The sequence below is a fragment of the Triticum aestivum genome, chromosome 2A (assembly GCF_018294505.1).
Source record: "Triticum aestivum cultivar Chinese Spring chromosome 2A, IWGSC CS RefSeq v2.1, whole genome shotgun sequence".
Taxonomy (NCBI): domain Eukaryota; kingdom Viridiplantae; phylum Streptophyta; class Magnoliopsida; order Poales; family Poaceae; genus Triticum; species Triticum aestivum.
The window spans coordinates 12,399,277-12,409,632 of NC_057797.1; positions in this window are offsets into that span (position 1 = coordinate 12,399,277).

The following is a 10,356-nucleotide window of genomic DNA, read 5'->3' on the forward strand; positions in this document are numbered from 1 at the left end:
TAGTAGAAAAAGGTCCACTTGTCCCGGTTCATAAGGCTCATTTGTCCCGGTTCTGGAACCGGAACTAAAGGGTCAGTACTAAAGCCCAATACCTTTAGACCCGGTTTGATTACGAACCGGGACAGATAGGGGTCCACGTGGCCGCTGCGGCTTACCCAGGCGGGAGGGCCTTTTGTCCCGGTTGGTAGCACCAACCGGGACCAAAAAGCATCCACACGTCAGCAACTCAGGGGCTGCGGTTTTTGTTTTTTTTAAAAAGGGGGGGGGGGTTGTAGGGTTAATTTAGGGGTTTCATATATTGTGTTAGCTAGCTAATAGAGAGAAGTGTCCTCTCTTATCTCCGTGCTTGGTCGACGCTACGTACTATACGTATAGAGAGGACTCGACACGCTAGCTAGTAAGCAAATGAAGGAAACCATTAAGTATAGAAGATCGTCATGAACATATACAGAGAGAAGTGAGCGACATCTCCTTCTCCAGGAGATTGGTCGAACAACAAGTTTTCGTATATCTGTCTGGCGCTACTGGCTACATATATACAATATAAGATCTCTTAGAATTCCCTAACATCTGAACTCAAGTTCCACATGGTATTCTCCGTCTTTATTGATGACGTGGTCAAGAAAGAATCCCGCCAATTCCTCTTGAATTGCTTGTATGCGATCTTGTGGTAGGAGTTCATCCCGCATCTGAAACATCTAATTTGAAGAAGGGGGTCAATACATATATATGAACGAAACTCAACACAACTGATGGTAATAAAATAAAATTATGAATATTATTGCTTATGCACTTCATATTATTTTTTAGAGTAGGCCCGCTCACAGGTCGTGTGGTGGATGAAGTCGCAAACGTAGTATCCACAGTAATTATTCCTGGGTTCCTGCCACAACCACTTTACAAGAAATAGAGGTCAATCAAACTGATAAGCAAGCATGCTAAATGGTATTGATGAAACTAGCTAGAATCACAGGGAGATGCGCGGAACTAGCTAGTAGTACTTACTTTCGGGTGTGTAAATCGCAGCTACCCCGGAAGTTCCGGAGCTTGTGCGGTGAACTTTTTCCAAATCCTGCCAGACAAAGAAAACAAGTACTTGATATCAGGAAATGAACAAAGATGCCGATATGGTGCGATAATGATCGATTGAACTTACTTCTCGATCATTGTAGACATGGCCACATACTCCTCAGGATCTTTTCGTCTCGAGTCTATGACGGTTACTAGTCCCTGCTCTAGCTTAATCTCTAGCAAAATAAAGTGGAAGCTGCGCACGCATGCATAACTCATCAATTACATTACTATAACCTCGAGTAATAATGGAAACCGAATATTCACAAGATAGTAACACTCACTTGAATTTGTAAGGAAAGAGTATTTTATCTTTGTTTTGATTTTGAAGCAACGATCGTAGCAAGTTAGCCTCGGTTTGGCATCATATTTAACATTCCATTCATCTATGAGATTTGTGTTAATGAACCCAATATCACTGATTTGTCTTTTCTTGCATTCGGCGATCTTCAATCTGCATAATATAGTTAGGATAATTATATATACATGCAATGAAGAGCTGAGCTATATATAGAGACTTAATTACATAAGTAGTACTTATAGAGAGTAGCAAGTGACGATTATTTTATGGAGGGCCTTTTGATTGAAAAACTGGAAGAACTCCTCAAATGGAACAGACAACAGATCAATTCCAACGAGGTCTTGCTCCTCTTTAACACTCAGTGTCAAAGTATCCTTCCCAGACTTACTGCAGGTGTCCATGCACCAATCATCGAATCTTCGCATCATCGTTGTTAGAGGAGGATGACCAGGTTTGACGAGAGGCTTCCCGTGCCGGTATTTAAATTCGTCCACCTCCATTGTATCAAAATGCATTGTCGGGAAGGTAATCTCCAGGATTGGTACCGGGCAACATCCCCAGATGATCACCGACGATATGGCTAGACACCTTGAGCGGGGGGCACGATTGGTTCGCTTGTTCGCTGAGCTGGGGAATTTTTTTCCCACTTCTTCGTTCTGCTAACCTTCGATCACTGCAAGTACTTCCCGACCGGGACGCTTCCTTATATGATCTTTCAATAATTCGATCATAGTTGCTTTTTGGAGGAGACGGTGGTGGTCGCTTCAGGGCATCCAAAGTGCGCTGAACTTTCACCTTATCTATCTTCCCCTCCGGAGGTGGATATTTCTTTGCAAAAAAGTCCTTCACTTGGGCTTTACAGATCTTCGCATTTTCCTCCTCGGTCATCTCGTATGGTAACTTCTCTAGAGGCTTGTGACCAAATTTGTATTGCCTCCCGCCTCTGGCTGTACTGCTAGACGCCGGAGCAGCCGGAGCGGCTGCGGCTGTCTTCTTTCGTTGCTTACGAGGCGGAGAAGGAGGCGGAGTGCTACGACGCGCCACAGAAGCCGGAGCAGCAGCGGCTGTCTTCCGCTGTTGCTGACGAGGCAGAGGAGGAGGCGGGCTGCTCGGATGCATTGGCGGAGGCGGAGAAGGAGGTGGAGTGCCGCCACGCGCCAGAGTAGCTGGAGAAGGAGGCGGAGTGCCCTGATCACTCGCCGGAGGAGGAGGCGGCGTGCCCTGACTCGCTGGAGGAGGAGGAGGAGGCCGAGGCGTCCAGCTCGGAAGGTTGATGAGCTCCTTCCGCCATAGACATGGAGTCTTCAGAGAAAGACCCAGCTAAGTCTCCCCTTCACCGGTAGGGTGGTCAAGCTCGAGCTCCTCAAATCCCTCTGTTATTTCATCGACCATCACAACGGCATAGCCTTGTGGAATGAGAAGACAGTGAAAAGTTGCGCCGGGTTCAGGAGGTGCAACAGAGCCAACAGCCGCCTTGACTTTGAGGTTCTGCCATTGTGCCATAAAGTGGCAATCTTGAGCCTCCGTGATAGCATCCACGGGGTAGCTGAGAGCCGTGAAGTCAGGCTTCTGAAGGAGCTCGGTGGAAGCAACGCTGCTTCTCCGCTGAGATGGCGGGATAGCTTCTGGGGTAGCTCCGGCAGGTCGCTGGCTGTGAACTGCTTGTTCCTCTAGCGCTCGTATCCTTGCATTCAGCTTCTGCAGTTTGCTATGCTCCACTTTCCTCTTCCTCTCCTAGGTTTTGTAACCGCCTACGCCGGGAAACCAAACCTTCCATGCAACGGAGCCTGCCGTGCCTCGTGTTTGTCCAGGTTGCTCAGGATTACCTAGGGCCTGTGTGAGCTCGTTGTTCTCTGTCGGGAATGAACGTCCCTTGCTGCACTGCGGCGATATACTGCTGAAGCTTAATGACCGGTATTTCCAGTTGCTGGTCCGTCCAACGGGACTTCCCTGTTTCAGGGTCCAAGGTTCCCCCAACCCCGAAGATTCAAACTCTTCGGTTCGACCCCTTTATCAAGCAGGTCATTCTCAGCCTTGTCCCACAACGGCCGGGCTTTGAGGTAGCCACCTGACTCCATGCGATGATGATGCTCCTTCTTTGCAGCAGTTATCTTGTTTGTCACTTACATCTTCTTACTCTTCCGTTTGCCGACAAACTTTGATTTCAACTCATTCTTCCACCTCCTGAATAAATCCGCCATCTTCTTAAGAGCGTGAGCCTTGACCAAACGCTCTATAACTAGCTTATCCGGATCCTCCTCTAGCGGTAGGGTGAAATTTGCCTTCAGCGCGGTCCAAAGATCATCTTTCTGTCTATCGTTGACATAATACACTTGAGGGTCTTCGCTCTTAGGCTTATTCCATTGGTGGATGCTGATCGGGATCATGTCCCTAACAAGAACCCCGCACTCAGCAGAATACTTCCTTGGTCCGGCTGGGTTCAATCGGTTGGCCATCGCCCTCGATTGCTGTGATCGTGAACCTTTCATCCTGGCGCAACCTTTTCTTCAGGCCTCGTCTCGTTACCGAAGTTTGGCTCGATCCAGAGGGCTAGAAAAGAAGAAAGAAGGGAGTTAATATGCGTACATACAAAAAAATTAATGCATTAATTAGCTAGTCAGCACTGGCTTAATTAATATATATACCTGGCCGGACTCGGTTCGGTCACCGGAGCCGTCGTCACGGTCTCCTTCTTCCACCGGCATTCGGTCACCGGAGCCATCATGGTCATGTCCTTCCACATCCATTGTTCGATCACCGGAGCCTGCTTCACCCTCTCCTTCTAGACCATCGGTGTCGTTGAGATACGACAAGACATCACCTCCGTCGTGGATTATGTCCCCCAACAACTATTCTTCTTCCAAGTCTCGGTGCTCCATGGTTTCTGCAAATATTACAACATGGCAATTAATATACAAACATGACAGATGGATATATTAGTGGCAAACGTAGACCTAGCTAGCTAATCAGAACAAGGAATCATATTAGTGGCCTCGACGCTTCTACGGTTTGGGGTGGCCTCGACAACGCTTCTAGGGTTTGGGGTGGCCTCGACGACAACGCTCTTTTAACTTGGTACATTTGGGTGGCCTCGGCAATGCTTCTAGGGTTTGGGGTGGCCTCGGCAACGCTTCTAGAATTCAAGAAAACCCTAGTTCATGACCCTCGACCGCTCGACCCTCCACCGTCGACCCCTCGGCGACCCTCGACCATCTACCCTAGTTCATGACCCTCGACCGCTCGGCGATCCACGACCCTCTACCCTAGTTCCCGATCCTCGACCCCCTCATGTCAAGTTCGTCTAGTGTCAAAGGATTCAACAAAACCATGTCTTCATTATTAGGCGAAAGTAACAGGCGCATGATGGTACGAAGCTCTCCAAAGTTATTTTGGAACGGAGTCCCAGATATGATAATTCGCTTTTTGGTACAAAGTTCAGCAAGAGCCTTCCGAATAGTGCTATTTGGAAGGCCTTTGCTCAAATTCGTACCAAAAGGCGAATTATCCTATCTGGGACTCTGTTCCAGAATAACTTTGGAGAACCTCGTACTATCATGCCCCCATTACTTCCGGCTAATGATGAATCCATGGATTTCTTCAATACTTTGACAAAAGGCAACCTCTCGACCCCTCGGCGATCATCAACCCTCGAACCTCGAACCCTCGGCCACCCTCGACCCCTCGGTAACCCTTGACCCTCTACCCTAGTTCCCGGCCCTCGACACCCTCGTTCCCGATAAAAATTAAGAAGAGGAAGAAGAAAAAAAGAGGAGAAGAAGAAAAAAAGAGAAGAAGAAGGAATAGAGGAGAAGAAGAAGAAATAGATTTATTTAACCTATTTTTTCTTCTTCTCCTCCTCTTTGTTTTTCTTCTTCTTCCTCTCCTCTTCTTCTCCTTCTTCTCCTCCTTCTTCCTCTTCTAATTTTTCTTTTTCCCTGTCCTTCTTTTTCTTCTTCGTCCTTCTTCCTCTTTTCTTATCCCCCCCCAACAGGAGAACATTTTAACTTATTAAATTTCCATGAACAAAAAAAAATCATCATCGAACAAACTTAATATGAGTTTAAACATAGAACATTCATTGAGCAAGATCACCATGAACAAAAATATCACACAAATTTCTATGAAAAAATTTCCACAAACATCTCATCTCATCTCCACAAAACACATCTCATCTCATCTCATTTCATCCAAAAATAATTCGTTGCATATGAACATACATCCGTTTACTTTCTTTCTTAAATGTTACATATGAACATTTTCTTAAATGGGCATATGAACATATGTATATATCACCAAAAAATAGGCCTTTTTCTTGGTAACAAAAAAAAGCAAAAATGAGCATTATACAGCATATACAGAGCATTATGCAGAGAACATACATACTTACATCGTAACAAAAAAAAAATGAAAAATAGGCCGGTGGTCGGCGACGGCGAGGTCGGGGACGGCGAAGATGGTTGGCGGCGGCGCTTACGGGTGGCGTGTGATACGTCTCCAACGTATCTATAATTTTTTATTGTTCCATGCTATAATATTATGTGTTTTGGATGTATATGGGCTTTATTAAACACTTTTATATCACTTTTGGGACTAACCTATTGACCCAGAGCCCAGTGCCAGTTCCTGTTTTTTCCCTTGTTTCAGTGTTTCGAATAAAGGAATATCAAACGGAGTCGAAACGGAATGAGACCTTCTGGAGAAGTTATTTTTGGAAGGAAAGCAACCCGGGAGACTTGGAGTCCATGTCAAGGAAGCAACGAGGGAGGCACGAGGCAGGGGGGTGCGCCCACCCCCCTTGGGCGCGCCCTCCACCCTCCTGGGCCCCTCGTGGCTCCCCTGACGTACTTCTTCCTCCTATATATACCCATATACCCTAAAACTATCGGGGAACAGAATAGATCGGGAGTTCCGCCGCCGCAAGCCTCCATAGCCAGCAAAACCCAATCGGGACCATGTTCCGGCACCCTGCCGGAGGAGGGAACCCTCACCGGTGGCCATCTTCATCATCCCGGCGCTCTCCATGATGAGGAGGGAGTAGTTCACCCTCGGGGCTAAGGGTATGTACCAGTAGCTATGTGTTTGATCTCTCCCTCTCTCTCTCTCTCGTGTTCTTGATTTGGCATGATCTTGATGTATCGCAAGCTTTGCTATTATGGTTGGATCTTATGTTTCTTCTCCCCCTCTACTCTCTTGTAATGGATTGAGTTTTCCCTTTGAAGTAATCTTATCGGATTGAGTCTTCAATGATTTGAGAACACTTGATGTATGTCTTGTCGTGCGTATCTGTGGTGAGAATGGGATATCACGTGATTCACTTGATGTATGTTTTGGTGATCAACTTGCGGGTTCCGCCCATGAACCTATCCATAGGGGTTGGCACACGTTTTCGTCTTAATTCTCCGGTAGAAACTTTGGGGCACTCTTTGAGGTACTTTGTGTTGGTTTGAATAGATGAATCTGAGATTGTGTGATGCATATCGTATAATCATACCCACGGATACTTGAGGTGACATTGGAGTATCTAGGTGACATTATGGTTTTGGTTGATTTGTGTCTTAAGGTGTTATTGTAGTACGAACTCTAGGGCTGTTTGTGACACTTATAGGAATAGCCCAACGGATTGATTGGAAATAATAACTTTGATGTGGTTTCGTACCCTACCATAATCTCTTCGTTTGTTCTCCGCTATTAGTGACTTTGGAGTGACTCTTTGTTGCATGTTGAGGGATAGTTATATGATCCAATTATGTTATTATTGTTGAGAGAACTTGCACTAGTGAAAGTATGAACCCTAGGCCTTGTTTCCTAGCATTGCAATACAGTTTACGCTCACTTTTATCATTAGTTACCTTGGTGTTTTTATATTTTCAGATTACAAAAACCTATATCTACCATCCATATTGCACTTTTATCACAGTCTCTTCGCCGAACTAGTGCACCTATACAATTTACCATTGCATTGGGTGTGTTGGGGACAGAAGAGACTCTTTGTTATTTGGTTGCAGGGTTGTTTGAGAGAGACCGTCTTCATCCTACGCCTCCAACGGATTGATAAACCTTAGGTCATCCACTTGAGGGAAATTTTCTACTGTCCTACAAACCTCTTCACTTGGAGGCCCAACAACGTCTACAAGGAGAAGCTTGCGTAGTAGACATCAGCGTGCGGGGACGGCGATGAGAAGGAAAGGGGAGGACGCAGGGGCTCACAGCGCGGGGAGGGGTCGAGGTCGCCGACTGGAATCGGTGTGGCGGCGGACGAACAGTGTCAGGGATGAACGGGTCGCGGCAGCCGGCGTGGTGTTTCCCTGCAGCGACGGCGACGGCAGCGGGCAGCGGCAGGGCCGCCTGGCGGCGTCGATGTCGTCGGCGTCGTCGGGGGCTAATGCGAGATGAGAACTGAAAATTCCTAAGTGCTATGTTATATACCCACAGCATTGGTCCCGGTTCGTGGCACCAACCGGGACCAATGCCCCCCTTTGGTCCCAGTTGGTGCCACCAACCGGGACCAAAGGTCTTTTTTCAGCAGCCCAAAGGGCGGGAAACACTAGTAGAAAAAGGGTCAAATGTGAGACGCATTAGTCCCGGTTTGCATTTGAGCTGGCACTAATGTGTCCATTAGTGCCGCTTCAAACGGCTAGGCTGGAGGAGATCTTTTGTACCGGTTCAGTGCGAACCTTTAGTATCGGTTCATACCACGAACCGGTACTAAAGAGGCTGGGGCCCGGCCAGCACCTTTAGTACCGGTTCGTGGCATGAACCGGTAGTAAAGAGGTTGTGGCAGGCTGTTTTTTGTCCCACCTCGCTCCCCTAGCAAGATTTTTACCACCTTAAATATGTTACTTCTCAAACTATCACAAGCACTTGGTCTTCATTGAACTCTATGTGTAGAATTTGTGGTCGCAATATGAGTCTTCGCCGGTATCTAAACCGTTGAGGACTCATATTGACAATTCAGATTGTACACAAAAAGATCAATGATAATGAATGTATTTTTTATGTATATTTTTACATGTTTACGCCCTCACTCTCTCCACTCACTCGGTCTCCCCCTCAATCCCCCACGCCGGTTCTCCCCCATCGGCCGCCCCTCACTCTCTCCACTCACTTCAAAACTGGACGCACTTCATGTACAAACTGGACAATCTCTTTTGTAGTATCAGGGTTTCGGACGAGAACTCATCTGTTACACGGGCACTTCAATGTTTTTTAAACTAATTTGGACTCCAGACTATTTTTGCGTTCAGTATGTAGCTTGCAAAGCGATATCATCAATTTCCAACATGTTCTGACATCATTTGCTGTTTTTCAGTCATTTACCGATTTGTTTAGAGAGCTAAATGACCATGAAATTGAAAATCAATACAAAATGAACTCTGAAAATGTTGGAACTTGGCATGGTATCATCATTTCACCTGCATAGCATGTGCAAAAGAGTAGAGAGGGTCACAGCGAAAACTGGACGCACTTCATGTACAAACTGGACAATCTCTTTCGGAGTATCAGGATTTCGGACGAGAACTCATCGGTTAGACGGGCACTTCAATTTTTTTCAACTTATTTGAACTCCAGACTATTTTTGCGTTCAGCATGCAGCATTCGAAGACGCGTCATCAATTTCCAACACGTTCTGACATCATTTGCTGTTTTTCAGTCATTTACCGATTTGCTTAGAGAGCTAAATGACCGTGAAATTCAAAATCACTAAAAAAATGAACTCTGAAAATGTTGGAACTTGGCATGGTATCATCATTTCACCCGCAATAGCATGTGCAAAAGAGTAGAGAGGGTCACGGTGAAAACTGGACGCACTTCGTGTACAAACTGGACAATCTCTTTCGGAGTATCAGGGTTTCGGACGAGTACTCATCTGTTACACGGGCACTTCAATGTTTTTTAAACTTATTTGAACTCCAGACTATTTTTGCGTTCAGTATGCAGCATTCAAAGCAACGTCATCAATTTCCAACACGTTCTGGCATCATTTGCTGTTTTTCAGTCATTTACCGATTTGTTTAGAGAGGCCGAGAAGAAAATAAATAATACACAAAAGAAAAAACTATATAAAAAATTACTCAAAAATAATTAGAAGAAAATAAATAATGCAGAAAAGAAAAAAAAACTATATAAAAAATTATTGGGGTGCTGCCCAGTGGGCCAGCAAGACCTACGGTGCGCAAATTCAGGGCCAGAAGGGCCAGCAGGCTCACAGGGCAGTGCACCATAGTTAGGCCCTGAAGCCTGCTATATAGAGAAGTTCAAAGGAGCAGCCGCGGCTGGATTTATAAACCAGTGTGGCTGCCCTTCGCTCAGTGAGGTGGGACTAAACATTGTGCATCGCGGGTGGCAGCGCACAACCATTAGTGCCGGTTGGTGACTCCAACTGGTACTAATGCGTGGGCCTTTGGTACCGGTTGGTGTTATGAACCGGTACTAAATGGGGCCGTTTCCTGCCGCTTGACCTGGCGAAATTTGGCCTTTAGTACCGGTTGGTCACTCCAACCGGTACTAAAGTCCCCTCATATATATATGGCACTTACGAAAAATTCAGTTTCATCGACCACCACTTCTTCTCCATCTTCTTCACGCGACATCGCCGCCGCCGCTGCCGCGCCGTTGCCCATCGCGTGCCGCCCTCGCCGGCCCCGCCTCCCTCGCCGCCCCTGCCGCGCGCCGTCGCCCCCGCCGCCCGTCGTGCCGTTCCCGCCGTCGCCCGTTGCCGCCGCCCCGTACTACTCGTCGTCTCGATCGCGCCGTCGCCCCCGGTCCGCCGCCTGTACGCCGCCGCCCCCTGCTCGTACACACACACACACACATTTTTTTTACTTATTGTCTGTTTTTTGTTGTTTAGATTAATGTGAGATGAATTATGTAGATAAGAATGTTAGAATGTTAATATTAGATGAATTAGATGGAAAAGTTGTTAAATATTAATGTCAATTGTTAGATGAATTAGCTAGATATTAATTAGGTATATATATGAGATT